We start from the raw sequence: 27,885 nt of genomic DNA, 5'->3' as shown, positions 1-27,885 counted from the left end.
CGGATTAGTGACGAGGCCTGCTACCCTACACACCTTGTCTCTAAATTTCAGATGTGACTTCCCATGCATGGAACCTGGGTTAGGGTTCCATTTCCCTTCCTTGTTCCAGGGATTAAAACTCAATTCTAAAATAATTTCACAGGCTGATACAGGGGGGTGACTTTCATGTCCCCGGAAGAGGAATATTCTATTTAGACCATCAAATGCGAGAGCTATTGCTGCTTTTCTGGATAATGACATTTTTTCCCTCTTTGTAACAATTTCATGTTCAAAATACGGTTTCATTAGCAATAGGATTCTACTTGGGGGGAAAGAAAAAGTATTTCATACAGATAATTGCCCAGCAAAACCCTGCAGAACTTTAGGTAGATGGAAACATTACATTTTCTACCAACCACGTATTTTCAAGGAGGTTATTTCAAGGCAGAAGTCACTGATCTCTACTAAAGAAGCATCGACTCATACCTTGGTGGCTTCTGACCAAGAGGTGTGGCATCTGCCTGGCAGTTGGTCAACATTGTAGCCTACTCTTTTTATTTTGAGAGAGAGAGAGAGAGAGAGAGAGAGAGACAGACAGACACTGGGGGAGAGGGGTGGGGGGGTGGACAGAGGGAGAGAGACAAAGAGAAAAAGAGAGAGAGAGAGAGAGACTGGGGGAGAGGGGTGGGGGCGTGGAGAGAGGGAGAGAGACAAAGAGAGAAAAAGAGAGAGAGAGAGAGAGAGAGAGAGAGAGAGAGAATGAGAATCCTAAACAGGCTGCATGCTCAGCATGGAGCCCCACGTGAGGCTCGATCCCACAACCCTAGGATCATGACCTGAGCTGAAATCAAGAGTCGGATGCCCAATCAACTGAGCCACCCAGGCGTCCTGCCCACCCCTGACATACAAGAGCTCTCAGTTCAATGGAGAGAACAGAAAAGGTGACAACATTTTCAATGTGGTATAGTTCAGAGATCCATCCCTGGGCTGTTCTCATTGGATCTTTACGACCATCTGGTGGGTTGGGGAGGGCAAGTGGTGTTGGGCTCCTTTTGTTTTTTGTTTTTGTGAAGAAAGTTGAGGCTCTGGGCGGTCCACAGTATGGCAGAGGCTGATCCAGCCCATCCTGCCCGATGCCCTCCTTCTAGCCTGGGGCGCTCCTTGTCCTGACTCTCCGTGACCTTCCTTACAACAGATGGCTGGCTCTGCACCCCAGACTGAGCTATGCCTACAGACAGCACGTCGGGTGGAGAGAAACACGCAGACGGGGCCAAGCGCGTGGTGGGGGCGTGACGGTGGGGGCCACGGCATCTAGAGACAACACAAGGATGCGGCGGACACACAAAATCTCCCTAGAGAGGTCCATGTCCTGATTCCTGGGAACCCACTGCTCCACCTGGCGAGATCACCGGGAGGCAGGAGGATCTGAGTCAGAGAAGAGGTGACGACAGAACCAGAGGACCGGGGCTGCGGGGCCACGAGGCAGGGCGAGGGGGCGGCCTCCGCAAGCAAACGCATGCAAGGGACACGGCCGTGTGGACCCGTTTTGGACTCCCGGTTTCCCGAACTGCAAGATAACACAACTGTTGTGTTATGGCCCTGAATTCGTGGTCATTTGTCACAGCAGCGGTGGGAATCCAGTACCCACACCACCAGGGAGAAAGGCGTGGATGAAACACGCAGACGACACAGCTTGGCTCAGAGTTCAACAAAGCACTTGACGTTGGGCAGCAGGAGGCCTCGCGGCCACGTGCTCCCATGAAGCCCTCTGCCTTCGGCCCAGGGATTCCACAGGCTCCCAGCCCTATCGGGCCGCAAGCCGCCCTCATCTCTTCAGGGCTGCCCCTCCTGCCCGAGTAAGGAAGGTTCTGGACTCTCACACGTTCTAGACCGGAGACACGATGGAAGAGACCCTCTGACCCCATCTGCCTGTCTCTTGTCGGGAAACGGGTCTTCAGAGGTCGCTCCCACGTTCTCTTGTCTTCCCAGCAGAGACTCGCCTGCCCTTGTTTGCTGATTATCCTTCTATCGGGAATGTCTGTACAGGCTCCCTGCACCGGAGCATCTCTGTCAGAACGGAGGCAAAGGTGCTTCCTGTCCACTATTACACACGTGGGTTCCCTGAGCTCAGGGCAGTCCACTGCGTGCCCGGGTGGCACGGGCCCTATTCTATCCTCCCACAGGGACTGGGCAGGGAGGGCTGGGACACCCACACAGCTGCTCTGGCTGATAAGCTTTTCTTTCCAGGAGTTGGATGTGTTTGACCGGCTCCATGGAAAGTCAGGAACCATCTCAGACCCACCATGCACGCTCTCTCTCTCTGTCTCTCTCTCTCTCCCTGCTATGACCTGCCCGGGATGCATGTACGCGTGTTCTGCTGGGCCCCTCTTTCACGCCTCTGCACCAGCAGGTCCCTCTGGCTGGACCAGCCTCTCCCAGTCCCACCAACTTCCTGCCTCCTGTGCCCTCTCTCCTCGGTGAAGTCCCCCCGGACTTCTCCGTTCCCCTCTGCCCTGCTTCACTGTTTCCCCGGGTCACATCGTCAGACAACTTTCAGCGTGTCTGTGAGACCCTGGGGGGCAGGCGTGGCGTGCCTCGGCAGCACGGATCAGGCCTCACGCGGACAGGACTGGAACCTCACTGCTCGAGCCCGCGGGTCGCCATCTGTCGCCAGACCTCCCGCTGGAATGAAGAGCTGAGCTGGGGGTGAGGAAGGAAAGGCGGGGGGTGTGGTCACTTGTTTGAACACAAGGGATGCGGGGTGGCCCGGGTGCAGAGGAGGACAGAATCCGGGCAAAGCAGGAGACAGGCTCAAGTGCAGGGCTCCATGGCGAGAAGGGGGCTGGAGGGCAGACCCCGTCCGGTCTACAAAAGCACTAAGTCACAGGAACCAGAAATGTACGAAACCTGTCTGGTATCAGGCGATGCCATTAAGTTGTTCAAGGTGTCATCTCGTGGTCACACACATCCAGGGAGATTATCCTTTAAAAGGCGAAAGGGCCCAATAAAACGCACGTCCTCCCCAAGGACGGACAGCTTGTGGCTCTGCTGGGGTGGAATTCTCTGGGCAGCTGGAGCCATGGCAGGTCTAATGGTCAATTTCATGTGTCAAGGTGTCCAGGCCATGGCGCCCGGTGATTGAATGAAACACCTGCCTACGTGTCGCTGTGAACGGTTAACAACGTTCAGTAAAGGAGATCACCCTCGACAACGTGGGTGGGCCCCAGCCAAGCCGCCGAAGGCCTCAGGAGCAAACACCTGAGGTTTCCTGAAGAAGGAATTCTGCTTCAAGCCTGTCGTGTTAACTTCTGCCCGAGTTTCCAGCCCGCTGGCCTGCCCTGCAGCTCAGCCAGCTCTGGTAATCGTGTGAGCCAATCCCTTAAAATAAATCTCGCTCTCTGCGTGAGCACGCACGCACACACGCTGTTCGTTCCACGTCTCTGGAGAACCCTGATGACGGAGGAGGTGAGCGAGCAGACGTGGTCAAAGCAGTGCCGTGGGACCATGAGCCGGGAGGTGCTATGCGGACCAGCTTCACGGGGTGAGGGCACGCGGGTAAGGAGGGATGCGTGGGGGCGGGGCACCACCCCCTCCTGGAGAGCGATTCAGTGCCGCTGTGACATTTCCCAACAAGTCCACAACTCTTGAGGTAGCTGGGCTCCTTTTAGGAAGCCATCCAGAGGAAAGGATCAGCCGTAAGCCCCTGAGACGCACACACAGCGTGTGCCCCCCCCCCACATGTTCCAGTTGCCCCATTACAAGGATTCCCAGTGTCCACAGCTGAATGGCTAAGGACTGGCTCAGCCATCAGATGGATTACCGTGACGCCGTTAAATAGTGCTTTCAAAGAGATACGTGACGTGGAAGGAGGTACGTGACATGATGCTAGGCTGAAAAGGGCTTTAAAGTGGTTTTTAAAGGATTCTTTCCAGAAAAATGTACACACGAAGGGTATACGTCACACGTGAACCTTGACTGGGGGATGGAATCACAGAGGTGTGGATGTGGCTGTCTGCATTTCCTGCTCTCCACAGAATACCGTCACTTCCTAAAACGCGGCCCTTGGTCATTAGTAGGTTATCTCTTCAGGAAGCGTTCTGTTGTCCAGGCAGTCTGGGGGTTTGGCTGGGATGTTACAGCCCAGAGCCTCCGCCCCTTACTGGTTTGGGAAGCTGTAGGCATCGTGAAGAAGCCGCTCGAATGTCGTTTACTTCGGTTCTCAAACACAACTCTTTTTCCAGAAACATCTATCATCGTTTGCTGGAATTAAAATTCACGGGAGTGTATTTTGGAAATCAGAGGGCTTTGATACGGCATCCTGGTTCTTTGCTGAGAAGGTTGGGCCGATTTATGGACCGTGTTGGAAGCATTCAGGAAATAGGTGTTTTCAAGACTTAAAAAAAGAAAACCCACAAAAAAACCCCCACATAATGATATTCTCCTGATTGTGAAAAGAATCTTATTTCCACTTTCTAGATCTTTCTGCGAAATGTATACGAGGACGGGTCTCGGTGAAGAGCGGAGCCCCCCCCCCCCCCAGTGTCCTGAGGCCCGTGTGCGCACGTAAGACGCCTTGACTCCACCTGCCCCACGGCCACAGCTGTGCCCTTCCCACTGAGGCTCCCCTGGGAGGCTTTCGTTTCCCAAATACACTTCAGATTCTGAACCACTTACCCTGACACAAGCTTTCAAACCTAGAGTCAGCGGTGGTGTCTTCCTGACGCACAGGACATTTGCACGGCTGCTCTTGGTGGTGGAGGCCCCTCCGGAAGCAGTCAGAGAGGGAGGCACGTTTGCGAGGTTGGGGACAGTGTGCCGTGTGCCGTGGGGAGTTCCCAGCGGGGTCCCCCGGAGGGACAGCAGGCCATTTCCAGCACTGAAGAAAGAGGCCCCCAGCAGCTTCCATGTTTACACGAGAGGCTTTGAAAACCAAGGAAAAGAGATCCTTCCTCTCATCACAGGCTGGGATATGGGTCACTATTACGACTGCAGCAGGGGACCCTTTTGTGGCTTTGCCCTCATTGATGCTGCCTCTTTGTCTTGGGTTTTCTTCGGTTTTCTTAATAAACCAAGAGCCCCCGGGGTGGGGGAGGGCAGTGCTAAGGCTTTTTTTTTTCCCCCAACAGCTTTATTGAGGTGTAGTTTACAAACCATAAAAATCACCTGTGTTCAGGATACGATTCAACGATTTTTAGTAAACCTAGAGAGCTGGGTGAGGATCACTGCTTTAGAACATCTCTGTCGCCCCCAAAAGATGCACCTGCAGTCCGCCCTGGACCCCACGCCCAGCCCCCACTCGTCTGCTTCCTGTGTCTGCATGTTCACCTCTTCCGGACATCTCACGGAAACGGACATGCCAGCTAGGCCTTCTCCGTCTGGCTCCTTTCACAGGGGACTCGCGTCTTGACGTGCGTGGCAGAGACGACAGGTGAAGAAAAACAGGAACTGCCAATAAAAAAACCCGTCTGAGAGAAGGTGTTGCACCAAAGTCACGTTTCGGCCGCCGTTCAAGTCGTTTGGTTTTATGCTTCGCAAATTTTCTACACGTGTATCTTGGCTTCGTGTGGCTCAGAAATATCTACTGCGTGTAGGCATTAGGTTTTGTGCCGACTATCGCTTAGTAAGAGCAAACGGACCTTTCTGGTATTTAAAATGAACCTGAAGTCGCCGAGTTCCAACTTCTGAAAGTCAGGACCAGCCTGTGCCGTGTCACATAGAAACTGATCGGGGACGTTCCAGACTGCAGGGTGTGAGCGGACACCTCAGTGTCTTTGCGCGCTAACCCCATGAAGAAGCTGTCCCCTTCTGAAGAAAGTGTTAGGGGATTCCCATGGAGCCACGGAACAGTCTCTTCCTCACGGCGTCTTGTTCTACACTCACACCAAAGAAACATCGAGGCCTTCTGTCGCGGATTACGGCTGGGGAGGGAGAGGTCTGCAGACTCTTCAAGCTGGAAGGGGGCTCCCTGGTGATCTTCCGCTCACCGCCTCCCTTTTCAGAGTGACCCGAAGTTAACTGACCTGCGGCCCAAACGGGCCAAGAACCTGCAGATTCTCACCGGAAGTCTGGGGTTTCCACTTCCTCCAGACGCTCCCTCTCAGTCTGCTGCTAGTTTGGGCGGACTTCTCATCAAGGACGTCAGGGCAAACTTCTAATGAAAACCGTCCCTGGATCTTTAATGGGAAGGAGGGTCTATTCTAAAGGACCGTCCGGAAGTCCAAAATCATGGGCTATCTCTTCCCAGGGAGGTCTGTAACCTTCTGCACAATCTCCCTCTGGCTTCTCTGGGCACAGCCGTGAGTTCCTTCGGGAAGCTGGTGGCTCTGACTTTCCCGGAAACGATTCAGCAGATACAAAGAACACCCGGCCAATAGTGGAGCCAGGTCTGTGTTTGGGGAAGGGGCCGGGGAATGAAGGTGGTAGTCGTCAGGGGCAGACAGACTGAGGGAGGAGGCTCTGCTGGCCCAGGAGAGCCGTGGCCACGTAGGACTTCGAGTCCGGGCAGGTGGCATGTAAGGCCTCGAGATCGCCGGTGGTGTTGATGCACATATATACAACTTATGGACCCACGTATTACGAAAGGGGTTTTACACGCTCCTGGAGCTATGAACAGCCCTGTGAGGCAGGGCTTCTCTCCAGGGTACAGACAAGGACACCAAGGTCTGGAGAGGCTAACGGACTCGCCCGGAGCCACGCATCTAGTGAGCGAGGGAGCCAGCACTCAGAAGCAGGCAGTCTGCAGACGCAGAGTTCTTGGTAGGCTTGCACTGCACTGCTCCAATCAATTTATCAAGGGACAGCAGTTAAAGCTGCTCAGAAATCCGAAAGGCTACACAGCTCACGTTGTACGTCTGGACAGTGTTGGCAGAGACAGCGGTGATGATGCGTGAGAAATCTGAGGGCAAAACGGAAGGCTGTTCTCTCGGAGAGAAGAAACCAGTTTCTGAGCATTGGAAAACCACAGGTTATCTGTTTTGTTTTGTTTTGTTTTGCTCTCGCGGGTATGTATTTAGTTTGCTCCTAGAGATGGCCAGGGACGCCCACTGGAAAGAGAATCACCCAGGCCATGAGCACCAGCATTGATGGCCAGTTCTCGGTTCTTGCTCGGCAAAGGTGGATAATTCCAGAATCCAGCTTGGCTTTCAAAGTTGAGGTCTCCGACTTGGCGTCCCCGACACCCGGAGCCGCAACACCCACCCTGCGCTGCCTGCAGAGGTGGCCGGGGGCTCGGAGGAGACCCAGGAGGGCGGGACAGCGGAGAAGTTCCACCGCGATGTCAGGAACACCCCTCCCCCCGCCCCCTGCCAGGTTTTCTTCTTAATTGTGTTACTAAAACTCTCACCTTTAATCGATCTCTTCCAGACTCCTTCACCCACATGGCCTCACTAAGCCCTTAGCAGTCAGGTAGCTGTGGATGATGTGGTACTTCCTGCTTCACCCCCAGTGGCTCGGCTCCCAAGCTCCCCGGCCCGTAGCAGAGCCTCACCGCGTTCGCTGAGCTGGTGTCCCCAGCGCAAACAGGACACACGCCAGGGTTTCGATAACACGGCTCCAGGGCGGGTCTGGAGGCGCTGGGTGTATATACCCACGCGGTCAGGCCCCGACATCCTGGCCGTCTCCTCGGCTGGACCGGCAGACCCCCACCCCGGGCAGCCTCAGCCTGTCCTTGTGCAGGGCTGACGCCCCCTGCAGAGGCCAGGGTGGGAGGTGAGCAGCCGGAAGCCACTTGGATGCACATCTGGGCTCTGACTTGGGCAGGACTATGCCAGAGGGTTCGCAGGTCCCTCCTGCTGTCACAAACCCGAACCCCACGGGACGCTTCAGAAATCCCGCGTGTTGACCTTGAGTGGCGCTCTGACCTTCCGCACAGATTCCGCGGGGATAAGGCCACGGACACCAAGCCGTTAAGCAGTGCTGCCTTCAGAGCCCGGCGGCTCGGCTGTTCTCGCCTGGCCCTGTCTCTGCACTGGCGATGCCCGGTGCTCTGTGAACGGTTACTGTTTGCCGGGGAAACGTGATTTTTTCCGGCCTCACTGAAAACTTCAGAACCTGCTGCCTTTTATTTTTCTCCCCACTGAAAATGTGTGGTGTATTTTTTTTTTCCTGATCCAACTGACGGCTTTATCGAGATGTAATTCACATACCATGGGATTCACTCATTTAAAGCGTACAATTCAATGGGTTTTTACATTGTCACGGCTGTGCAACCAGCACCACAATCAAGTTTAGGGCACGTTCGTCCGCCTCCCCCCCACGCCCCGCCCCTGCCCTGTCCAGAGGGATCCTGTTCCCAGTAGGGGTCACTGCCCATCTCCCCGCCGCCTCCCCCTGCCCCAGCCCCTGGTAACCACCAGTCTATTGTCTGTCTCTGTGCAGCAGCCTATCCTGGGTGTTGCATGCGAACAGAATCATACAATATGGGGTCTTTGTGACCGGCCTCTCTCACTTAGCATGGTGTTTTCGAGGTCATTCATGTTGGAGCATGAGTCGGTACATCACCCTCTATATGGCTGAGAAACAGTCCATTGTGCGGGCAGACCACACTTTGTTCTTCGGCCGATGGACATGTGGTTTGTCTCCACTTTTTGACCACATGCAGGACGCTGCCGTGAACGCCGGTGAACAAGTTGGCATGTGGATGTGTGTTTTCATTCCTCTCGTGTATAGACAGAGCATGAGTGGGGGAGACCAGAGAGCGAGGGAGACAGAATCGGAAGCAGGCTCCAGGCTCCGAGCTGTCAGCACGGAGCCCGATGTGGGGCTCGAACTCACGAGCCACGAGATCATGACCTGAGCCAAAGTCAGATGCATAACCGACTGAGCCACCCAGGTGCCTCTAGTAGCATCATTTTTAAAGTCTTCAAAATGCTTTACTCCTACATGCCTTTTATGTTATGTAAATAGATACCTTATTTGTATACTCAAATAAATGATAACTTATTTAATCACCTTTTTTGGAATCCTGCTTTATTTAAAATTTTTAACTTTGGGGTTACCTGGGTGGCTCAGTAAGTTAAGCATTTGACTCTTGATTTTGGCTCAGGTCATGATCTCACAGTTGGGGAGACTGAGCCTTGCGAAGGGCTCTGTGCTGACAGCACAAAGCCTGCTTGAGATATTCTCTCTCTCTCTCTCTCTCTCTCTCTCTCTCTCTGCCCCTCCCTTGCTTGTGCTCTCTCTCAAAATAAATAAACTTAAAGAAATTGAACTTTGGAACAACAATGCCATGAATATCTTTGCAATGAACTCCTTCCTCACTGCCTCTTTGTTTCGAATGAGTGTGAGAAATACTGATAGTTCAAAAAGTATGTCATGTGTTTTTAAAAAATTCTTTAATGTTTATTTATTGTAGAGAGAGAGAGAGAACGTGCAAACGTGTGGCAGGGAAGGGGCAGAGAGAGGGAGACAGAATCCGAAGCGGGTTCCAGGCTCTGAGCTGTCAGCACAGAGCCCGATGTGGGGCCTGAACTCACGAACTGTGAAATCATAAACTGAGCCAAAGTGGGACACTCAACCGACTGAGCTGCCCAGGCGCCCCACAAAGTATGCCATTTTGAAGGCTGTTTATACATATTGCCAAGTTCCTTCCAGGAAGATTTTGCCAGTTTTCACTCTTATCGGTGGAGAAGGGGGGAACATGGGTACATGTCTATGAAACCCTGGCTAACACTAAGCATTATTATTTTAAAAAATGCAACTATCTTCTTTACCCGTAAGTTGTTACCCATTGATGTGAGAGCTAATTACGCGATTTCAGTAAGAGCCACTTCGTTTCACAGCAACACAGACAACACGCCCTTCCCTTTGCTGGACCAGCCAGCGTTTAAGACTGACGGCTGACGCCGAAAGACCGGTGGCCGTGATCTGGAACATCTGCATCCCAAGTGGCCACTGCTCCTTGGCTTCTGTGACCACATGGGAAAATCACTCGTGATTCCTGAGTCCCACCTCACAGGTTCAGAGCATCCAGGCTGCAAAGGATGAGAAGGATGTCTAAGAGACAAGGCTGCCTCCCCCAGAACCGGAAGAAGAAATGTCACTTTATTCTCTTCTTCAGATACGTGCCACTTGGAGTCTTAGACACAGAACTCGGCACAGAGTAACATGGATGATTTTACATTATGTCATAAGAAAGTCATTGGACTATCTTTTCAGACATATTCTTGTCTGTCCCAAAGGGGTTGGCACAGTACTGGGTGTTACGGGAGATACTGACGAAGCGTGCTGATCACTTGATTCAGCACACTGTAGCAAATACACTGTGTGCACAACTGTAATTTTCAAATGAGCTTGTTGAACTAGACCCCGAAGTATCTGAACTCTTAGTATTTTTCCCCGTCTCTAACAAAAGCTAATAGATGACATTTGTCTACAATTTTGACCTGTATTTAGAAGATTAGGTATTCAGCCCTGTATTTCTCATCTACTTCTCAGAACCATCCTATGGGGCGGCTATTATAATTATTGCTACTTGCAGATGGGGCAACTGAGGGACAGAAGAGGTCTGACAGCTCAGGATACATGACAAGTCACTGTAAACTAAGCGTTGACCCTTGGTGGGGTGAACCCGAATCTGAACTTGGACTTCAGCTTCTGAAGCAGATCCACAAGGAACGCATCTGACATACACTAAGCTCTTAGATCTTGGCGATTAAACATTTACAAAATGGGAAAAACCATGCTTGATGAGCAACTATATTCCAGATATTCTTTTGAAAGAATAAAGCATACAAAAAAAACACACCACTGATAGAGCCCTAATACTTTTCAGTGTAGTTTTTGAGGGATAAAAGTCAGTCACAAAAAAAGTACATGCCATATAATACCATTTACAGAAATCTCTAGAACAGGCAAAAACTATTCTGTCCTGATAGAGATCAAGTCCGTGACTGCTTCTTAACAGAGAGATTAGCTGGAAGGATTATGACCGTGAACTTCCTGGGGTGTGAATCACACAGGTGTATGCAGTGGTCAACAATGACAGGACTGCATGTATGTTCATCAGGGCTATTGGCCTGTAGGCCTCTTGTTCTGTGCTGTCTTTATCTGGTTTTGGTATCAGAGTGATACTGACCTCAGAATGAATTTGAAAGTCTTCCTTCTTCTATTTTTTGGAATCGTTTGAGAAGAATAGGTATTAACTCTTCTTTTAATGCTTGGTAGAATTTCCCTGGGAAGCCATCTGGTCTTGGACTTTCGTCTGTTGGGAGTTTTTTGATTATGGATTCAATCCCCTTGCTGGTTCTAATTTTCTATTTCTTCCTGCTTCAGATTTGGTGGGTTATACGTTTCTAGGTATTTATCGATTTCTCCCAGGTTGTCCAATTTGTTGTAACAAAGTAGGTTTAGAGGGAACATATCTCAACATAGTAAAGATCATGCATGGAAAACTCACAGCAAACATCCTACTGAATGGTGAATAACTGAGAGCTTTTCCCCTAACATCGGGCATGAGACAAAAACGTCCACTCTCACAGTTTTATTCGACATAGTGTCGGAAGCCCTAGCCACAGCAATCAGACAAGAAAAAGATATAAAAGGTGTCCAAATTGGTAAGGAAGAAGTAAAACTGTCACTGTTTGCAGATGACATGATACTGTATATAGAAAATCCTAAAGAGTCCACCAAAAAACTACTAAAAATGATAAACAAATTCAGTAAAGTCACAGGATACAAAATCAATGTGCAGAAATCTGTTGCATTTCTATATACTAATAATGAAGCAGCAAAAAGAGAATTAAGAAAAGCAATTGACAAATACATCAAAAATAAGATGTCTAGGAATAAATCTAACCAAAGAGGTGAAAGACCTATACTCTGGAAACTATTAAACGCCGGTGAAAGAAATGGAAGATGACACACAAAAAAGGGAAAACATTCTACGCTCATGGGTTGGAAGAACAAATATTGTTAAAATGTTTCTACTCCCCATAGAAATCTCCACGTTTAATGCAACCTCTATCAAAATACCACTAGCATGTTTCACAGAACTGGAAGAAATCATCCTAAAATTGATACGGAGCCAGAAAAGATCCCGAATAGTCAAGACAATCTTTTTTTTAGCTTTTTAAGTAAATGCTTATTTATTAATTTTGAGAGAGAGGGAGAGAGTGTGCATGTGTGTGCATGAGAGTGGAGGAAGGGCAGAGAGGGAGAGAGAATCCCAAGCAGGCTCCCTGCTGTCAGCACAGAGCCCGACGTGGGGGGCTCCATCTCAGGAACCGTGAGATCATGACCTGAGCCGAAATCGAGTCAGATGCTCAACCGACTGAGCCGCCCAGGCGCCCCCAAAGCCACCTTGAAAAAGAAACGCAGAACTGGAGGCATCATCATTCCCAACTTTAAGCTATATTTATTACACAGCTGTAATCATTCAGACAGTATGGTACTGGCACAAAAATAGACACATAGATCAATCGAATGGAATAGAAAACCCAGAAATAAACTCACAATTACATGGTCAACTATCTTCAACAAAGCAGAAAATTATATTCGAAGGGAAAAAGACATTCTCTTTAACAAATGGTGCTGGGAAAGTTGGCGACATGCAAAAGAAAGAAATTGGACCACTTTCTTATACCAAACACAAAAATAAATTCAAAATGGATGAAAGACCTAAATGTGAGACCTGAAGTCATGAAAATCCTAGAAGACAGCACAGGCAGAAATGTCTCTGACGCTGGCAGTGGTAACATTTTTCTAGATATGTCTCCCGAGGCAGAAGAAATAAGAACAAAGATCCAGCACTGGGACTACATCAAAATAAAAAGCTTTTGCACAGCAGAGGAAATAATCAACAAAACTAATAAAAGGCAACCTACTGAATGGGAGAAGATATTTGCCAATGACTTATCCAATTAAAGGGTTAGTATCCAAAATATAAAGAACTTACACAGCACAACGCATTTGCCAATGACTTAACCAATTAAAGGGTTAGTATCCAAAATACATAAAGAACTCGCAACACAACACACACACACACACAAACCCAAATAAGAACGGACACTTCTCCAAAGAAGACGTCCAGATGGCCAACAGACACATGAAAAGATGCTCAGCATCACTCATCATCAGGGAAATGCCGATCAGAACCACAAAGAGATATCACGGCACACCTGTCAGAATGGGTAGAATCAGAAACACAAGAAACAGCAGGTGTTGGTGAGGATGTGGAGAAAAGACTCATGCACTGTTGGTGGGAATGCAAACTGGTGCAGCCACTGTGGAAAACAGTACGGAGGGTCCTCAAACGGTTAAAATTAGAATTGCTCTATGATCCAGTAATGGCACTACTGGGTCATTTGTTGCAAAAATACAAAAACGCTAAATCAAAGGGATACACGCACTGCTATGTTTACTGCAGCATTATCTACAATAGTCAAATTATGGAAGCAGCCCGAGTGACCATCCATAGATGGATAAAAAGGATGTGGTATCACACACACACACACACACACACACACACACACACACACACACACACGTACCCACACGATGGAATACTGTTTAGTTATAAGAAAGAATGAAATCTTGCCATTTGCAACAACATGGATGGAACTGGAAAGTATAATGCTAAGAGAAAGAAGTCAGTTAGGGAAAGACAAATATCAAAGACAAATATCACATGATTTCACTCACGTGTGGAATTAAAGAAACAAAACAAATGAGCAAAGGCAAAAAAAAAAAAAAAAGTGAGAGACAAACCGAAAAACAGACTCTTAACTCTAGAGACCTGCTGGTTACCAGAAGGGAGATGGGTTGGGGGATGGGAGAAATAGTTGATGGGTATTAAAGAGTGCACCTGTCATGATGAGCACCAGGTGATGTATGGAAGTGTTGAATCACTGTATTGTACACCTGAAGCTAATATTACACTGTATCTTAACTGTACTAGAATTAAAATCTTAAAAAAAATTTTTTTTTACATTTATTTATTTTTCAGAGAAACAGAGCACAAGTGAGAGTGAGGCAGAGAGAGAGGGAGACACAGAATCTGAAGCTCCAGGCTCCGAGCTGTCAGCACAGAGGCTGACGCGGGGCTCGAACCCATGAACCGCGAGACCATGACCTGAGCCGAAGCCGGACCCTTAAATGGCTGGAACTGATGACACACTCAAGATGTGTGCCACGCACTGTGTGCAAAGTTTTACATCAAAATAAAAATTTTTTTAAGTAGGCGCCGCACCCAACGTGGGGCTGAACTCACGACCCTGAGATCAAGAGTCACATGCTCTACCGACTGAGCCAGCCGGGCACCCCTCAAAATAAGTCTTTAAAAAATGACCCCTCCCCTGTCTCACTAAATAATCCAATGATTCCAAGAGTTCATGATTCAACTCAACAACCTGAAAAGGATGGCTTTTGGGGGAGTCTCTGGTTTATATTTGGATTTTTAGAGTAAGGCATTCTTATTTCTGACTTTTGCACACGTGTGCATCAGCCTGCACGTCAAAGCTTCGTGCACTCTGTCTCAGCAAATGGATTTGCAAAGTGGGTGCCCTCCCCTGAGCTTGGAAGGGCAGCCATGTGATTGAAATGGAGAAGGCAGAGAGGATCCCTCTTTCCCCAGGGGAGAAACGCAGGGAAGTAATGGCCCGAATGTGACCCTCAGACCTCAGGACCTTCCTCGGAGTGCGGATTTTCAGGACACACAGCCAAGCTTTGGAGCACATCCCACTGAGGTGACGAGCAGTGACACGGATGTTGCTGGCTGCATGCCACGCACATGACGGCCATTGCACAGACTCCCAGGAGGAGAGACACCGGGGGGCTGGGGGGGGGGAAGCCACAGGGACCTGAAAGTTCATGTTCAACAGCAAAGGGAGTATCGCAGCTGATGAGGAGTATTTCGGCATTGGAAGGCCATGCTAACATCACTTCTAGAACACGGGCCCTGGGCTTTCACGGATCAGGTGGCCCAGCTGGTTATGACAGGGCTCTCAAAGTCAACACAAAGCAGCCATGAACGATCCCACCTTTTACTTACTTATTTAAACAAATTTTTGTAATGTTTGAGAGAGAGAAAGCGAGCAAGGTGGGGAGGAACAGGGAGACAGGGAGACACAGAAGCTCTGAGCTGTCAGCACAGAGCCGACGCGGGGCTCGAACCCATGCACCGTGAGATCACGACCTGAGCCGAAGTCGGATGCTTAACTGAGTCACCCAGGCGCCTCAGAGATCCCCCCCTCTGCCCCTTTTAAAAGGATTACTTAGGTGAACCCTTCCGGCCACGATTGGACCCACTCCCCCGCGCCGGGAAACTGGGCTTCCCTGTAAATAACGGACGTTAAAAGCGTTGTTCCTTTTCTTCCGTCCATAAGCACCCAATTGCCCACGGGCTGGCCAAACACCATCCCCGTCCCCGAGAGGCCGATGGAGCGTTAGCGGCGTGTCAGCAAAGGCTTCCGGGCTGAGAGCAGAACATTTAGGGTAGCGTTCTTTGATGGCTGCTTCACAGCCAGATAAAAACCGGCCACGAGGGGAGAGCATTTCAGAAGCGAAGCTCAGCCAGTGGATCGTGGAGTAACAAGCCCGCGCCACAACAGGGTGGCCGGCGCTCCAGAACCGTGCCGACGCTCCTAACTCAAAGCCCACGCAGGTGCCCCCTGCGCTTGAATAAGTTCTTCCGCCGCACCTGGCTCGGCGATCGCCAAACCACACGTGCGACGCATCAGGGGCAGAGCCTTTTCAACACCGCGGAAGCCAGGGGTTCTTTGGGGAGCCTGCGATCACCTTGGAACGTCTGTGCCCGTCTCACCTGAACGTGAGCCACCTCGAGGGGACGAGCCCCCTCACTGTCGGTCTACAGGCATCACTCGCCTCGAGAAGGTGCCACCGAGGCAAGGCAGCCCGCTGCTGGGTTTGTCTTCCGGTCTCCGCCGGCTCCGGGGCCCGCGGGTCAGGCCGGGGCATCTGACGCTCTCCCCGGCCACCCTGAGGGACACACGGGGGTCGGCACTCGGCTGGCTTCATCTGAGGCCCTCCCTGCGGGGACGCGCTCTGGGGTTTAGGTGAGGGGAACTGTCGGAAGGGGCCTTGGGGAATTTAGGAACGGGCAGTTCGCGCTTACAGAGGAGGGCAGGCCCAGGGCTCAGGGGCGGCCGTCCCGTTCCGTGGCTGCACGGCGCACCCCGACACCCACACGGGCTGCCCTGGGGGCCTGGGGAGAACATGGGAGGAGCGGCCCGGGAGCCCCGGCCAGCGGTCAGCACGCAGGGCTCTGCAGCGGCCCAGCTCACCTTTCCGGGGGCCTTGGCAGCTGGCCAGCTGCCCCCCTGGAGAACTCAAGGGAGGAAGGTGGGATTAACCAAGACTCTGCATGTCTTAGCAAATACGGTTCGTCTGGCAACGTGGCTGCACTCCAGGGGGCTTGGAAAGGAGGGCCGGAAGGGACTGTGGAGCAAAGCCTGGTCTCCCCTTTGCCTGGAAACGACCCTCTTCCACCTGCAGCTGTAGCACCTCCCCCTGGAGCATGGCCCATGACCTGGGGGCGGCCTGCCCCCTCCTGGCCCTGTTCGGCCACCCCTCGGACATGCTCTCTGCCCATCTCGGAGCTGTAGGTCCGCCGGGAGGGGCCGGTGCTCCCCGAGTCTTATCCACTTGCGGCCGTCAAAATGCCCAGTGTCTTGGGCGACCCAGCCCAAGGGATGGTCAGGTGGCCTAGACCTACCCCCAGGGGAAGAGCTGGAGGCCACTTACACCCTTCCAGCAACCAAGCCAGAGGCTAGAGGCCGCAGCAAGGCAGCCAGAGAGGGCGGGTTGGAGGGACGGTCGAAGGTGCCTGGTCTGGCCCTCATCCTGCCCGGGTCCCTCTCCCGCTGAGCCCAGTGCTGGTCCTGCTTCTGCTCACGTGCCCTGCACAGGAGCCCGTCAAGGGTGGGCAGCCTCGAGTCCACAGAAACCTGTAAGGCAGTGACTGTCCCAGGCTCTGAGGGCTGGCCCTCAGAAGCACAAGCTTCTTCCCAGAAAGCCTTCCACCGTGCCGGGACAGGGAACCCGGCCTGCCTCTGTTCCGTCCTCAGGGCGTGGTGGCCTTGGTGCTACAGGCATTGGGGCTGGGTAACTCTGTGGTGGGGTCCCTCGTACATGTCGTAGGATGTTCAGAAGCCCCGTCCCCCCCCCCCCGTCCCCCGCCACTGGTCCAGTTGTGACAATGGTAAACGTCTCCCGAGCTGCCATTTACAGCGTCTAAGACAGACTGAGGAGAAGAGCCATTATGCTCGTTATCTTGGTTGTATCTTTATCGCCTTCCAGAAGCTTCTCCTGGCATCACGCAACGTCTCCCGGCCTTTCCTCGACTCCATCAGCCCCGCAGGAGGCTTTCTTCCCACGAGGACCTGCTGTCAGAAGAGCCATCCTTGCCTGGGTTTCTGAGCAAAATCAGTATTTGCGATAACTTCACGAAACGTTCCTCTTTTCTGCTCTTTCCTCATACAAAGCGCTCAGCGGACCCGTGCCCCCTTCCCCAACGCGGCCGTGGGCATCCAGGCAAACTCTGCACCGCAGACCTGTGGTTCCTCACCGCGAGGAAGGGAGGTGTGACCCACAGGCATCTGGGGAAGTAAGAACGCGCCGCACGACACGCTGACTTCTGAGACGAACCACTCGTGTCTGTTTTTGCTAAGCCTGAAAGATGAAATAGACATTTCAGATGATGTGTTTTTGGCCACCCGTTGTCTCTGGTGCTCAGACGGCATTATGGTCGCCAAGCACGGGAAAGAAGATGGTGTGCCAGGGGGCAGGGGTGGGTGTGGGAAGCAGTGAGCCCTCTGCCCCAAGCCGCCCGTTTTGGAGGGGGCGGGATGCAGGGACTCAGGCACGGACACACCGCCTCGCTGACGTCCTGAGTCCCGTGGACGCGGCCGGCCGCCGCACCGTGTCTCACTGCCGTCCAGCGTCACACGCGGTCACCTTTCGGTCGCCAGCCCGGAAGCCCAGCAGCAAAGCACTGAGGCTCAGAGCCTGGGCTGTGGGTCCCTGGACACAGACTCCTGCCGTGTGGCCTGTGTGTTCTCAGCCGTAACACGGGGACAACAACGAGACCTAAGTAGCAGGACCGTGTCAAGTGCTACCTACAGAGGCCACGTGTCATGGCCACAGGGAGAACCAGGTGCCGGCTGCCTGGAGTGCTGCCTAGGACAGCGAGCGAGGGGCCAGCCTCTCCTGCCCCAGGAGCCACCGGAAGTGAGAAGGCTGTGGATGGCCGGGCGCACCTGGCCTTTGTGACATCGATGGGTCTCTTTGTTCCCGGTGGTTGCAGTAGCATATGAACGCCAGCCTTCCTACCTACTTAGGTCAGAGCTCCAAGTGATCCCAGGCCTTTCGGACCTGTTCAGTTTATTTCTGACCTTGATGCCTTCGGTGTGCTGAACTTGAGAGGTGAGATGCCAGAGGCCACGGTCTGTGTGTGGGGGAGGGGACGAAGCCCACCCTGGAAGTAACCTTGCTTTGGGCCACGGGATCTTTCCGGGGGAAGACTCTTGTAAGCCCAATGACCGCGTAAGAAGCAGTGGCCTTTCTATATGACCGCACATCCACGGTCATCACCAAACATGTGAGCCCGGCTGGGTGGCATTTTATTTCATTATTTATTTTTAGTAGCTTCACGACCAGCTCCGAGCCCAGCGCAGGGCTCGAACTCATGATTCTGAGATCAAGACCGGAGCTGAGATCAAGAGCTAGCTGGACGCTTCACTGGCTGAGCTGCCCAGGTGCCCCTGACCGGGCATTTTGACTCTTCCTTCCTTCACAGAACATCCCGGCCCTTCGACTCCTGCACGTTTCTCCTCACTGCTCCTTAGCACTTGGTGCCTTGCCATCTTGAAAACGGTCTCCTCAGTGTCACCATGATTCCATTTCAGGCCCTCACCACCACCTTCCTGCTCGCAGAGATATGGACCCCCTTGGCATTTACTCCATCTGGACAGGGTGCTCGGCTCTGTTACAAGTGGGTCCAGGAAGGGGCGTCCTCACTCCCTATGGGAGGAGCCGTCGCCTCCGGGACAGGTGGCGAAATCATCCTCCGATGCCAGCTCCCTACATGGCATTGCCAGCGGCTTTTGTTGCACTTTGGAAAACAGGGTCGATCCCGGAGGTGGGAGGGGGGATTAAAAAAAAACCCTCAAGATGAAATGTGGTCGTCAAAAAACAAAACTGTCGTAGACAGGACTGCGGCGAGGGCACGAGAACTTTTAAATCACAAGTAATTTTTTTTTGAACTGTAAGGTTACCTGTGACAGAGCACGACATAACATCCCACCTATTTTCCCGGGGCAAAGTCTGCTTGTTATTACAAATTTCAGCAACTGTACGTTGATCTGTATTTGTGCTGTGATTGGTCAGCATGCTCGCTGGTCTCGTGTTACTCTAGCTGCATGGGGTCCGCCGTTCCCACGAGATTAGAGCCCCCTCGATGGAATCTGGATTCCATTTTTACCGCCTATGGTCCCAGAAACACTGCTTCGTACACAAGTCTTAGGATGCTCTATGCCTTACACCTCCCTAAACTGTCTTCTGAGCTTTTAAATGAGTCTGCATTCTACACAACCGTACGTAGCTGGGGCACACGACTCTGCCAGGTCTCCTTCTCCAAGAACGGACATTCACTCTATTGTGCATGTGGAATCTTCCATTGGACGGATACTCCCTGGGGCTTTTTGGTGGCCACTTCCTTTTTACTGTTCACCTACTATGGCTTCTCTGGAACTTTATGGAGTATCATCACACGATTACACTCATTTCACTTAATGCATTTAGAAAGGTGCAGTTTGGCCTTCTAGAACAAAAACATGTTCGTCTCTGTCAGTTCATCCACTGCCCCGACGGAGAAGTCTCCGGGGAAGGGTGCTGGCTTCCTGGAGCCCTCTGTTGGAGGGCTTGGAAAGAACCCCAAAGGTCTGCAGGGGAGGGCTGCTTCAGCTCCTTCTGAGCAATGCGGATTTACTTTGTGGCTGGCTCTTCCTCATTCTCCTCACCACAGGGGCTACAGTCACTGTGGGTAAAGCAATTCCTCCTGTTCGGACTTTAGCATCCCAGCCCCCCAGCCTTATACCCTGCCCCATGGTCAATTCCAAATGTTTCCTGGCCTGAAAACCACTGGAGCAGTGGGAAGGCATGGCCCGAGGCTGTGGTCGGCTGTTGACAGCATTCCACGCTCACAAGCCATGCGGAAGACTTCTCTTACAGGGCCTCCAGATGTCAAGTCCGTGAGCTAGTCCTGCTCCAAGGCTGGATCAGATTACAGATGAGTCATTTTGTGAACATGGCGGCGGGGGGGGGTGGGATCCTCTTCTCTGATTTTAATTTTTTTAATGTTTATTTTTGAGAGAGAGAGAGACAGACAAAGAGAGTGTGAGCAGGGGAGGGTAAGACAGAGAGAGAGAGACACACACAGAATCCGAAGCAGGCTCCAGGCTCCCAGCTGTCAGCACAGAGCCCGACACGGGGCTCGAACCCACAAACCGTGAGATCATGACCTGAGCTGAAGGCAGACGTTTAACCGACTGAGCCACCCAGGTGCCCCAGTTTTTTCCTATTCTCTGATTTTAAGCAGATATCTTCCAATTTCATTGAGATCATGAGGACCCATGTGAAAACATACAGGGCAGCACTTGGAGGTCCTTGAGGAGAAAGTCATGGGTTAAGTTACCATGACTATGTATTTGTTCTCCACGGTCATTTGTATCAGATCATCAGCATTAGGGATGCTTTTTATAGGAGCGAGTCCCTAAGACGGAGTGGTGTGTACTTCAGGTAACATTCGTCTTCTGGACCCCCAGGTTGGTGAAATTTAGTATCGGTTACAAATGACAATTTCATTATTTGAAGATTTAATGGTGTTGCCACTGCTGTTCCCACTCTCTGGGACCACAAGCAATTTCTCGGGAGAAATCAGGACTCTGTTCTGCTGCTTTTGGAGGGTGTGGCCCCCGGAGCCCAGAGATCCTGCTCCAAAGCCACGACAAGACAGGCCTGGCTGGGTCCCGGCCCTGGCTTAACCACCACCTCGTCAGCTTTACCTTTACTGACACGAAATCGATTGGTCGGGATCTCGTGACTGAAGTTACCTTGTTTGCTCTGCCAGTCCATTAATGGCCTCAGCCATTGTCCTACAGCCCAAGGAAGAAAACTAGTCAGCACTGTGTATGCCTGCCTGTCCCAGAACCCACATTCAGTTTGGGTACGAATGCATACGGCGGGACCCTCCTGGGTCCTTTTGGTCTGACTCCGCCTCCCAGGAAGGGTCCTGCCACCAGCGGGACCTGCGCCAGATTCCGGCTCCTGCACTCAGGCCAGGTCCTCGTCTATCATGACGGAGAATGACGTCGGTTTGTCGTGTGGGTTCTGTGACACAATGGCCGGGCCGGGCCTGGCCTCTCACAGGTTCCCCCCGGAGCCCTGGCAGGGATGGTCCCGGATTCCGGCTCACTCGTGCACCTGGACGTGAGGCACCGCCTTCTTCAACCTGGTCTCACTCACCTCTGGACTATCCTTCCACGGGCACAGGTTCCGGCTGAAGTATGACCACTGCCCAGAGCACTGCACCGGACAGACTCCTTCAGGGGCCCCCTGTGCCAAATGAGGGGACGACGTACCGACCGGGCCAGCCTTTCCCCCATATGTAGTTCCGCACCTTGGCCCACAGTCTTTGTGGAATGTCCTGCTCTGCCTTTCTCCTGCAAAATTCCTCCTCATCTTTTTGTTTTCATTGACGTAATTTACAATGCCATCAAATTCATCCTTTAAATGTGTACAATCCGGTGGTTTTTTAGTATATTTACAAAGTTATACTGCCAACGCCACCATGGACATACGGGTCCTTTTCAGTATCCCCCAAATGAAGTCACTCCCTGTAGCTCATTGTCCTGCCTCACCCAGCCCCCCCATAAGCACGAATCTACCTTCTGTCTCCATGGATTGGCCCATTCTGGTGGTACCATATAAACAGAATCATTTAATGTGTGGCCTCTGGTCTCTGGCTCCTTTCACCAAACACGATGTTTTCAAGGTTCACCCAAGTTGTAGCACGTAAGGTCCTCTATTCCTTTTTATGCCTGCATAACATTCCATTGTATAGACAGGCCATATTTTGTTGACCGACCTTTGGTGCTTTCACTTTCTGGCTATTATGAAAAACGCTTCTACGAACACACATGTACGAACTTTTGTATGGACATGTGTTAATTTCTCTTAGGTACGCACCTAGGAGAAGAACTGCTTGGTCACATGGTAACTCTTCTGTTTAACTTCTTGAGAAACTGCCAGGCTATTTCCAAGGCACTGTGCCATTGACTATTCCCGCCGACAGTGTATGAGTGTTCCAATTTCTCTGCATCCTTGCCAACACCCACCACTGTCCATCTTCTTGAGTAAGGTCATCCTTCGTGGGTGTATCTCAGTATGGGTTTGATTGCCATTTGCCTAGGAAGCGAGGATGTCTGGCATCTTTTCATGAGTTTACTGGCTATTTGTCTATCTTGCTTAGAGAAATGTCTCTTCAGAGTCTTTTGCACATTTAAAAATTGGGTTGTCTTCTTATGGTTGAGTTGTAAACACTTTATATGATCTGGATACTAGACCTTATTAGATATACGGTTTTTAAATATCATCACCCGTTCTGTGTGTCGTCTTTTCACTTGCTTGATATTGTCCTTTGAAGCTTAAGACTTTTAATTTCAATGAAGTCCAATGTATTTTTCCTTCTTTTGCTTGTACTAGAGGTGTTGTATCTAGGAAACCACTGCCAAATCCACGGTCACAAAGATTTATCCATGTTTTCTTCTGAAAGTTTTATAGTTTCAGTTTTAAGTCTTTGATTCATTTGGAGCTAATTTTTTTGGTAGATGGCACGAGACAGAGGTCTAACTTCATTCTTTTGCGTGTGGATAATCAGTTGTCAAGGCTGTTTCTTTCCATTGAATGTTCTTGGCACCTTTGTTAAAAATCAACTGATCGCAGATGTATGGGTTATTTCAAAACAGTCAGCTCTGTTCTGTTGATCTGTATGTCTATGCTCAGGCCAGTATCGCACAGCCTTAGATTAGTTTTGTAGTAAGTTTTGAAATTGTGGTGTGTGTGTCCTCCAACTTTGTTATCTTTTTCAAGAGTGTTTTGCCTGGCTGGGGGTCTCTTGTATTTCCATATATGCTATACGATCAGCTTGTCCATTTCTTAAAAAAAAAAAGCAGAGATTTTGAGTTGAATCTATGTATCAATTTGAGGAGTATTAATATCTTAAGAATATTAAGTCTTCTAGTCCATGAACATGGGATATCTTGTCAATTACTTAGGACTTTTTTTTTTTTAATTTTTTTTTTCAACGTTTATTTATTTTTGGGACAGAGAGAGACAGAGCATGAACGGGGGAGGGGCAGAGAGAGAGGGAGACACAGAACCGGAAACAGGCTCCAGGCTCTGAGCCATCAGCCCAGAGCCCGACGCGGGGCTCGAACTCACTGACCGCGAGATCGTGACCTGGCCGAAGTCGGACGCTTAACCGACTGCGCCACCCAGGCGCCCCACTTAGGTCTTCTTTAATCTCTTTCAATGATCTCTTTAAATTGTCAGTACACAGGCTAACTTATTCTAACTATATTATTCTTTTTGATGCTATAAGTGAAATTTTATTCTTAATTTTATTTTGGATTTTCATTGTAAGTGTACAGAATTACAATTGAGTTTTGTATGTTGATTCTGTACTTTTCACTCTTGCCAAACTCACTTACTAGCTCTAATGGTTCACTGTAGATTCCTTTAGATTTCCTATATACAAGATCATGTCATCTGCAAAGAGAAGTAGTTTTACTTCTTCCTTTATGATCCGGATGGCTTTGGTTTCTTTTTCTGGCCTAATTCCCTGGGTTGAACTTCTAGCACAATGTTGAACAGAAGTTGAGACGGCAGACATCCTTGCCTTCTTCCTGATTCTAGGGGGAAAGCCTTCAGGACACTATCATTAAGCAGGATGTTAGGTGTGGGCTTCTCACAGATGCAGGCTGAGGAAGTTCCTTTTTCTTCCCAGTTTGCTGAGTGTTTATATCATGATAGGGTACTGAATTTTGTTGGATTTATTTTCTGAATTTCTTGAGATGATCATGTACTTTGTGTCCTTTATTCTATTAATGTAGTGTGTTACATCCATTGATTTTTTTTTTAAGTTTATTTATTTACTTGGAGAGGAGAGAAAGCGTAAGCAGGGAAGGGGCAGAGGGAGAGAGAGAATCCCAAGCAGTCTCTGTGCCATGGGGCTCTGTCCCATGAACCGTGCGATCGTGACCTGAGCTGAAATAAAGAGTCGGATGCTTAGCCGACTGAGCTACCCAGGTGCCCCTACCTCGACTGATTTCTGTGTGTTGAACCAACCTTGCATTTCTGGGGAAAATGACATTTGATCATAGTGTATAATCCTCTTGTACTGGGGCCAGACACAGAGATCTTCTCCCTGTGTAGTAGCATCTGCTGGGTTGGCATACTGGATATGCTAGAGCAGACAAGCATCTGGTAAAGAAAAAGGGTAGACCCTTGGGTCTCAAGATGTAAGGAATGAATTCCAGGCACTTGGGCTAAGACAGGGAGTGGACTCTAGGCAGGGTTGTGGATATCTACTTATGCTGCTTGGTGGAGGTGTAGACCGATGCTTCTCAAATTTTAATGTGCATAAGAATCTCCTAGAGAGTGAAAGCACATCGCTGGGCCCTACCCCAGGGATACTGATTGGGTAGGTGTGGGGTAGGGTCCAAAGACATGCACCTCTGGGTGATACTGATGCTACAATAAACCGCTCTACAGACATAAAGCAAAATAAACATGAACCGTATCTTCTACATCAGCAGACCCTTGCCAGCACCCGAGAGGGCATGGGCCACTTGTCTCCATCAGCCCGTAGGACCCAGGTATAAAGCTGATTCTGTCTTCCAGATAAAATGGAACCCAGGAGACTTCATAAATATTGTTTTCTTTGAGCATTAAATGTACATGACCAAGTGGGTGGAAATAATGACGAGTTTCATTTCAGAAATGAGAACATGCCTTCTTGTTTTGTCTTAAATCAAAAATCTCAGAAGGTGCCAGTCATGGAACCCAAACCAGAAATCTTCCGGCCTGCCTGTGCATTTCATCATGCAGATAACAAATAGGATTGTGGTTTGTTTGTTTATTTTATTTTTTTATTTTAATTTTTTTTAATGTTTACTTATTTTTGAGACAGAGAGAGACACAGCATGAGCAGGGAAGGGGCAGAGAGAGAGGGAGACAGAATGTGAAGCAGGCTCCAGGCTCTGAGCTGTCAGCATAGAGCCCGACGTGGGGCTCGGACTCATGAACTGTGAGATTGCGACCTGAGCCGAAGTCGGACGCTCAACCGACTGAGCCACCCAGGCGCCCCATGTTTGTTTGTTTCTTTAAATACAAGCCAAACGTTTTCAACAGGCAACACCGGGGCAGGGGCATGAACAGAGGGAGGTTCGGGCAGGGAGAGGATGTAGTTACGTGAAAAGGCAGGGCTCGAACCACACATCTATGGTGGCTGATTCAGATATTTAGAGCTCTCAGCCCTGTTTTCTGTAGAAGCTCTTGGGATTAGCACCAACTGCAGAGAATTAAGACTTTAGAATCATGGCTGCATGACTTAAGAGATCATGTCTGCCACATGAATGCAAAAAACTAAAGTGGATGATGCTTTTTTATACCTAAGTTATGTAAGCAAGGCCACTGGACTTCAGGAGTGGAGATAAATGGCAGTTAGAGTATCACGTATTACACCTTTACATGAGTAACACATACACACGGAAACACCACGCTAGTTTAAGACTGTGAGCCGGGCCCAGGGGAAGAGAGGAAGGGGACTCCAGTATTGCTAGATGCCACAACCGGCCGCCGGATTTGGCCACGCGTGGCTGAGAGAGCAAAGACAGGAGTCGCAAGAAGGGACCACGAGCAGGTGCCAGTGGTCAGATCGTGAATTCAAGAGATCTTTCCCGAAGTCCTGTGTGCGGCCCTGCACAGATGATTGGAGGCGGTAAGTAACTCCGCGTTTTCCTCAACTTGGAAAACGGGGATCGTCCTGTGTCACAGGATGGCTCCGTGCTAAGGAAAAGCGCACAGCGCCGCGAAGCAGAAAGGTTCCTCAGGGGCCAGAAAGTTTCCGGTGCAAAATAATCGAAACGACACTGAAAGAAAAGACCCTTCGGAGAACGCTCTGCTGTTGCAGGGACCCAGGCAGAGGCAACTGTTTTAGAAAGTATTTACAGGCCCACGTTTAGAATGTCTTCTATGGTCTGTACTTCACACCCCGAAAGGCTAACCTTAACATCCCATTCCCTTATATCCGCTCTCAAATGGACAGAGGCTCAGGCGTGCCCAGGACACCTAGAGGCTGCTGGGTTTGCATTTTCATGTGGCAGTGGTAATGACATTTCCTAGAAACAAAAAAGCCCCTTAACTGTCTCCATTGCTACATTTCAGGGAGTACACGATAGGGATTTTCAGCTCGAGACAGCTCCCTGGGAGCAAAACCGGCTCCCAGGACACATTTGGTTTCCCGCAGGATCAAATAAACGGCCGGGGATCACGTGCAGCAGGCGGCCATAAGACGCCAAGAGCAGTCTCTCGTCCACCTGGTTCAAAGGCAAACGTAAGGTACACTTATCGCGCGAAAGGCAGATCCCGTTTCACTTAGCCGTAAGGAGAATCTTCTTCGATTCCCCTTTCTGACAGTTGGAGCCCGTCCCTTAACGATACCTTCGTCGGAGACCACCGCCACCAAGTGCACATTCCCGCCACGCTCCCCGACCGCGGATTACCGGATGAACTGCTGTATCTGTTGTCAACTGTAATCTATAGGTATTTATGTTTGAGGCAGTGTTAAAGCACTTCTCATTTGTACGTTTTCCTAATTGGCTTAATATTTATGGTGGAATATTTCTGATCTGGGGAAAGCTCGGGTAAACTCCAGCATTATTTAGCAACGTGCTAATGAGGGCCGTCCAGTCTTGGAGGGGTGCGAAGTGAGTTATGGTGCTCGGAGTCTGAATCCAAGCCGGCCTGCTAGGGGGACGTCGCTAAAATATCTGAAGTAAAATCCGAGGTCCCCAAGCAGCTGTTGGGTTTGCAGAGCTGTGGCCACATAAACTTTATTGGCAGTAAACGTCGCCCCTGCACGCGGACGGCGTGCCTGTGTCCTCGCTCGCTGGGGATGCTGTCCCCGCCTGGACGGGGAGGGCCGGCCGCTCTGACGGCTGGGGCCAGGGCATGCCCGCTGACAGGCGCACCACGATGACAGAAATTCACTCTGAGTTGCAATTAGTGGCACTGTCATTTTCGGGGGCTCCTGCCAATTAATTAAGCCTGTCAAACAGCAAAACCACAGCGCTCACATGATAATTTATATCGGAAGAGACGAGCCTCATGCAATGCAACGTCTTCCTCCACAAACAGGATTCTCCCTGAGAGCGCCGAAATAAATAAGGAAAAATAAATAAAATAACCCAAAAGTGCGTGCGTTGTGGTGCTGGGGGCGGGGGGTGGTGGTGCGCTGGGCACGGGGAAGAAGAAAGTTAAGCTGTCCTTGCTCTAATTGTTAACTCTGATCGCCGGAGTAGGAGACAGGCTGATTAAAACTCCAAACGAGCCCCCAGCTCCCTGAACCCTCTGCGTCCGTCCGGGATGATAGAATCAGAGGAGTTTATTCATACCATTAAGCCCCAGAGAACTTAATTGAAGGAAGAGCACAGCCCGGACCTTGACAAGCGGGAGGTCACAGTAATTGCTGCCGGACATATTTAACATTAAGATAATCAGGCCATTAATTACCCTTTGGATCATTAAATCAGCCAGTTGCAAAATGAAATTTCTGCCTCTATTACTCACTTGAGAGACCACAGGGGTGGCCTTTAATTTATCAGTGAGCCT

The 27,885-nt window shown here is 50.5% G+C and overlaps 1 protein-coding gene and 1 long non-coding RNA gene across 16 annotated transcripts in view; one reads left to right on the top strand and one right to left on the bottom strand.

The window, feature by feature from the left end:
* The window catches only part of AGAP1 (ArfGAP with GTPase domain, ankyrin repeat and PH domain 1), a 554,841-nt gene that overhangs the window by 33,595 nt on the left and 493,361 nt on the right, over positions 1-27,885 (bottom strand). The window lies entirely within an intron of this gene.
* Positions 18,246-19,288, top strand: LOC109502954. Its single transcript, XR_002161889.2, has 2 exons — positions 18,246-18,357; positions 18,731-19,288. It is a non-coding gene; the product is annotated as an uncharacterized LOC109502954 (long non-coding RNA).

This window comes from Felis catus, chromosome C1 (assembly GCF_018350175.1).
Source record: "Felis catus isolate Fca126 chromosome C1, F.catus_Fca126_mat1.0, whole genome shotgun sequence".
NCBI classification, from domain to species: domain Eukaryota; kingdom Metazoa; phylum Chordata; class Mammalia; order Carnivora; family Felidae; genus Felis; species Felis catus.
The sequence above is the reverse complement of the archived record's forward strand: the minus strand, read 5'-3'. Positions and strand labels throughout refer to the sequence as shown.